General features: G+C 38.0%; 1 protein-coding gene across 1 annotated transcript in view; it reads left to right on the top strand.

Annotated features, from left to right (window-relative positions):
• The window catches only part of ABRAXAS2 (abraxas 2, BRISC complex subunit), a 35,015-nt gene that overhangs the window by 1,312 nt on the left and 27,082 nt on the right, over window positions 1-6,621 (top strand). The window lies entirely within an intron of this gene.

Below are 6,621 nucleotides of genomic sequence, written 5' to 3'. Positions count from 1 at the left end.
ATATTAATAAAAATCTTAGGATATAAACAAGAAGTTACAGTCATACAGTCCTAAGTGGGAGGAAAAGGATGATAGGAATGATGAGAAAAACTAATAGAAATAGAAGTGCAGATATAGTAAAAAGTCTGACAGTGTTGAGGGAATTATTTGTTTAGTAGAGTGGTGGCATTCGGGAAAAAATTGTTCTTGTGTCTAGTTGTCTTGGTGTGCAATGCTCTGTAGCGACGTTTTGAGGATAGGAGTTGAAACAGTTTGTGTCCAGGATGCGAGGGGTCAGTAAATATTTTCCCCGCCCTCTTTTTGACTCGTGCAGTATACAGGTCCTCAATGGAAGGCAGGTTGGCAGCAATTGTTTTTTCTGCAGTTCTGATTATCCTCTGAAGTCTGTGTCGGTCCTGTTGGGTTGCAGCACCAAACCAGACAGTTTTAGAGGTGCCGATGACAGATTCAATGATTCCTCTGTAGAACTGTTTCAGCATCTCCTTGGGCAGTTTGAGCTTCCTGAGCTGGTGCAGAAAGAACATTCTTTGTTGTGATTTTTTGATGATGTTTTTGATGTTAGGTGACCATTTTAGGTCTTGAGATATGATAGAACCTAGAAATTTGAAGTTCTCTACTGTTGATACTGTGTTGTCTAGTATTGTGAGAGGTGGAAGGGTGGAAGGGTTTTTCCTAAAGTCTCACCATTTCTACGGTTTTGAGTGTGTTCAGTTCTAGATTGTTCTGGTCACACAACAAGGATAGTTGTTCAACCTCCTGTCATCATTGTCTCGAATGAGTCCAATCACTGTTGTATCATCTGCAAACTTCAGTAGTTTAACAGATGGATCGTTTGAGATGCAGTCATTAGTGTAGAGAGAGAAGAGAAGTGGTGAAAGTACACAGCCTTGGGGGGCACCTGTGCTAATTGTAAATGTATCTGATGTGATTTTTCCTAGCTTCACCTGCTTCCTGTTAGGAAGCTTGTGATCTACTTACAAGTGTGTTCAAGTACCGCTAGCTGATTTAGTTTGGTTAAGAGAATGTATGATGGTATTGAATGCTGAACTGAAGTCTACAAAGAGGACCCTAGCGTAGGTCATTGGAGATTCAAGATGTTGAAGGTTGTAGTGTAGAGCCATATTAACAGAATCATCTGTCCATCTATTTGCTCGTTATGCAAATTGCAGGGGGTCTAACAGTGGATCCATGATGGTTTTCAAGTGGAACATCACTAGCCTTTCAAAGATTTGGAAATCATTCTCTTACTATGTTGAACAGGAACTTTCAAAGGGGGCAGGGAGACAATCAATATGCTTGGATTATGGATATATTGGTACAAACTTCTGGTTTCTGCAATGCTTGGGTTAGCTTAATTATCTAAGTTAAAGCAACATATTTAAGATTATAGCACATAACCTTTTTGGGAGAACAGGTAAGAAGACAAGAAATTTGTAAGCAAGAGATGATGCCATTACTATTGCTTGCGAGATAAGTACAACTAACCAGAATCTGTAGGATAATGTTAATAATACTGCATCTTTATATTGTTTCTAAAGGCAATCCTTTGATTACCAGTTATTTATATGATTTATTTCCACTTAAACCCAGTGAGAATCTAGATGTGTTAATAAATACTAAAATATAAAACATTAGTATTATTAACTGTAGTAAGCCTCAGTCCTGATTCTCCAATAGTGTTGTAAGGAAATCATTTTCTTATTTCATATTCATTAGCTCTCCTGTGTAATAGACGAGCCAGTGTAGAGAATTGAAGTTAGATCAGGATTGTAGTCAACAACTTTGGAGTGAAGGAGACAAGCCAGACAAGGCTTACTACTAATCTGAATGTTTCTATTTGTGAACTATTTATTTAATCAGAATAGGCCTGATTACAACTTCATTTTCCTGGGATATTTTAAATTTAAATAATTATAAATGATATATGTTATTGTATCTATAACATGTTGTTATGTCCTAGTAGAAAAACAAACTGATTTTATACATATCAAAGGGAAAAATATAAACATGCTTTTTAGCATGGTCCCTGCTTTCATGGCTTTCTAGAAATTGGTAATAAGCTGCTTTTCCAGAACATCTCTGTGGATTCGTTGTATAGCTATCCACACCTTATTAGTCTAATGCTTTGTATTACGGTTATATTTTAGTATTTATTAAAAAGGTACCAATTCCCCCACTCTTCAAGAAGCTGGTAAATCTAATAAAATTTGACACTATAGATAGTCCTCAATTTACAAAATTATAATGGTACTGGAGGGGGTTGACTTAAAACCATTTTTTAAAACTATTATAGCATCCCCATGTTTACCTGATTAAAATTCAGATGTTATATCTATAACAACTTATTTATAATGGTTGCAGTATCCTGTGATCATCTTTTTGCAACCTTCTGACAAATTCAATGTGGAAGCCAGATACACTTAACATCCAGGTTACCAATTTAATTACTGCAGTGATTTGCTTAACCATTATGGCAAAAGTTATAAAATGGAGCAAAATTCACTTAACAACTGACTCACTTATCAACCAGAAGTTTTGGGCTCAATTGTGGCTGTAAATCGAGGACTATTTGTACTCCCTATCTCTTTTCATGAGATAGAAGTGCATGAAACAGTGTTGGGCATATTTGTCCCCCTAGATCTCTTGGCACCTTTCAGTATTGCCAATCAAAACATCCTCCCAGACCACACCTGGGAATCATTGTATTCCTAACTAACCAGGTGGTTCCAGTTAGTTGTAGAGAAAGGATCAGATTCACAGACCTTTTGATATGGAATGCCTCAGGGTTCACCTCTTTCCCAATCCTATTTAACCCTAGTACGAAACTTCTGGGAGAGTCATATATTAATTCAGAGTGAACTATCATCAATATGAAGAAGATTTCCAGATATGCCTATTTCTACCCTGGGTGCCCATTGAACAATACAGTGGAAATCATAACTTAATACCTATAAGCTTTCAGGGCCTGGGTAGGGAAAACCAGACTCAAACTCAACCCAAACAAGATGGAGTAGCTGTAGATTTGGATGTCATCTGACTGCAGAGTAAGTTTTAAAAAAAACTCTTGATAGGAGAGGTCAAAAGAGCAAGGTCACAATTTGGAGATTCCTCCTAGATTCAGAGTTCTTGCTTGAAGAATAAGTAGACACTTTCTCTAGGAGATTCATAGCTTTTAGTATACCAGTTGGCAACCTTAACATCACTCATATCTGTTGTCACACTGATTAAATTAGATGTGTATTTGTGTCTACTCTTGAAGACCTACATGGAAACTCCAATTATTATAATCCAGGACCCAATGGCATACATGCTGATCACCAATGGATGCTGGTGATGGTTTAATTCAAATCTTAGTCATTCTGTTTTTATTTATGGGCCATCAAGTGAGTGCTGATTCTTAGTAACTATGAACTGTGTGAGGTTTTTTGGCTCACAATATTCTGTACTTAATCTGACCATGGCTTTGTTATATCTTTAAAGTGATCATCTATCTCCAGCGTCGCCCTAAATTGCTGTTACCAAACAAATATCTGCTTGCTTTAACTGAACTCAATGGGTCATATTCAGGCTATCGTAGGGACTTGCTTTCCCAACACTTTCTGCTTGTCAGAACAAGAAGCATGCAATGGAATGGAAGAATGACCTGAGGATGAGCCCACCACTAAATTGAAACAGGCAGAGAAAGAAACTTAGAAATGATCCATCCTAAGTAATCAAAGTAAAAAAAGATGACAGGAGAGTTGTACTTTCAGACTTATACAATTCTGTTAATTTAGCCTTATAATGAAGTAGAATTAGTTCATCCTGAGTTTCTTTTTTCTGGTCCACTTTAGAAGTTGACAGAGTCCCTGCTCTTGAGTCCTCACTTGTCAGAGAGTTTGGGGGTAGCAAGTGCAACACCAAGTGCTCTTTTTAAAAGCTTTCTTCCTTGGAAATATATTGTCTCTTGAGCAAAGGATACCTCCTACCCTCATGGCCTTCTGGAAGCAGGTGAACCCAGGGGTTTCCTTCAGGGATTAATTATAAGCACCATCGTCACTTTCAGTAAAGATAAAAATACTTTTAGCATTGCTGTAAATGGCAATTTAACCAGATTTTAATTACTTTATTAGTTTAATGTTTTAATTATTTTATTAGTTTAATGTTAAGTTCTGTAAATTGCTTAGAGTCTTTAGGATTTTGATTGGTTGACAAATTCCATAATTTGTTGCTTGCCACCCAGAATCACTTGCTCATGAAATGGGTTGACTCTATAAATTATATATAATATAATATAATATATAATATATGTATATATAACTTTTATATGCCATGTCTTATGACCAAGAAGGGAATACAATACAGTGGTACCTCGAGATACGAGTTTAATTCGTTCCGGACCTGGGCTCTTAAGTCGAGCAGCTCTTATCTCGAACGACTTTTCCCCATAGGAATTAATGTAAATAATTTTAATTGGTTCCAGCCCTCAAAAAACTCACAAAGTTAGTCTAAATTATGCAGAAAGACATGTTTTTAATGAAGAAATGTACATGTACATATAAATGAATAATGAAGTTTCTTTCACTTAACTTGTAAACTTTCTTAAACTTTTAAATTTACATATGTTCAACTTCTCTGCCACCCAATCCTGTAGGACAGAGGTCCCCAACCCTTTTTGCACCAGGGACCGGCTTTAAGCGATCAAGAGAGGAATGGGTGAATAAATGGACGGAGGGTGGGAAGGAAGGAAAGAGGGAAGGGACAGGAACAGAGGAAGGAAGCAAGGAAACTTATGAAAGGGGAGAGTAAGAGAGGAATGAGTGAAGGGAGGGAGGGAGGGAAGAAGGTGGGAAGGAGAAAGAAAAGAAGAAATAGAGGAAGGGAAGGTAAAAGAGAGAAAGAAAAAGAGCAAGAAAGAAAGCTGCAAGCACCCCCCGAGCCCCCCAGGCCGGCTGCAACCTTTTAAAACACGCGCGCCGCTTCGCAGCTGTCTCCTGAAGCCGAACGCGGAAGTTAGCGTTTGGCTTCAGGAGACAGCTCCTTGGCGCTTGTATCTCGAATTTGGGCTTGTAAGTAGAACAAAAATATCTCTTCCCTCCCAGCTCTTATCTCGAGTTGCTCTTAAGTAGAGCAGCTCTTATGTCGGGGTTCCACTGTATAGTGTTTTGAATAAATATTTATTATAGTCGATGTTAGAAGATACAACTGAAAACAATTTAAAAAGTGATATAAATAATTGTAATACTTGATATAAAAATATATTACAGTTATGATTATATATATATTTGACTTTGAGTTGCACCAAATTTCAAATTTATTATTACACTCAAAGACCAAAACAAATAAAAACACTCAGTGAATACACAATCAAAAGTTGTAGGATAAAATGATAAATAACAGATAAAATCCATGATAAAATCCATATGTATGTATAAAAGGAGCATTTCAGAATCATGTATCCCTTAGTCTCCACCTCTCCTAAGCCGCAAGGCCAAATGAATGGTATTCTTTTGTAAATGCCATACAAAACGGCGGATGGAAGCGCATGGCACTGTATAAGAGCAAGTGCTTTTCGGTGGTTTGCTGATTCCAGCTGTCTAAGATATCTGGCAGGAGCCACAACACATCTAGTGGCATCTGGGGCCAGAAACAGTGGAGCTTTATTTACGTCCTCCTGCCTCTTGATGCCCTCCACCCTTTGTCGCAAGGTTTGTCTTGCTAGATCATAGTTCATTTCAAGTATTGAAGTGGGGGAGAAGTCTAATTTGTAAATATTGAACTCGACGGCCTTAAACCATGAGGAGGAAAATTTGTTGTGAAGGATTAATGGAGCAAGACCTTGTGGAAAAAAATTAAGCTTTAACTTCGACTTTTATCAATCCAGTCTCCAGGTGCAGAAGTGCGTTTGAAACGCAACATGGCATCTGGAGAATTGCTCTAATAAATTTGGATTGAACTATTTCGACTGGTGTAAAGTGTGAAGCTGAAGTTGGCGGTCCAAGCAAGGACCCATAAAGGAGCTGAGCTAGCAACTTAGTCATAAAAAGCTTAATAGCAGCAGGAACATAGTAACTTCTCTTTGTGTGGAAAAAATTGAGAATGGAGCTTGCTGATATTTGGCCCAAGGCAGCTGCATATTCTCCATGTGCTTTCCTTGAGCCATTGGCCTGAAAGACCACCCCCAGGTATTTGAAGGTGGTTACCTGGTCTATTTTATGCCCATCTAGATATCATTAGTAAGGTTTTGGCCTTTTTGCAAAGGTCATGATCTTTGCTTTTTCATAATTTATACTCAGGTTTTATTATTACAGTACTGAAGAAGGGCTCGCAAGGCTCTTTTAAAGCCTACTGACGTCCTGGAGAGGATCACGGCGTCATTTGCATAGAGCAAAAGGACGATGTTTCGGTCACCTCTATACACTTTGCTCTGCATAGAGCAAAAGGGTTGTGCTTCGGGGTGGTAATTTGGTTTGTTCAATTATTTTGCCATATCAATTATATAAAAGTTTAAAAGCAGGGGGGGGCAAGATGAACCCCTGTTTAACCCCCTTTTCAGTTTTAACTGGCTTTGAGAGGGACCCTTGCATATTACACCTCATCTTGAGGGACGTTTTGGTATGTAGTGCATGTAGTAGATGAAGA

This window comes from Erythrolamprus reginae, chromosome 5 (genome assembly GCF_031021105.1).
Source record: "Erythrolamprus reginae isolate rEryReg1 chromosome 5, rEryReg1.hap1, whole genome shotgun sequence".
NCBI lineage: Eukaryota > Metazoa > Chordata > Lepidosauria > Squamata > Dipsadidae > Erythrolamprus > Erythrolamprus reginae.
This window is presented reverse-complemented; position numbering and strand designations above follow the sequence as displayed.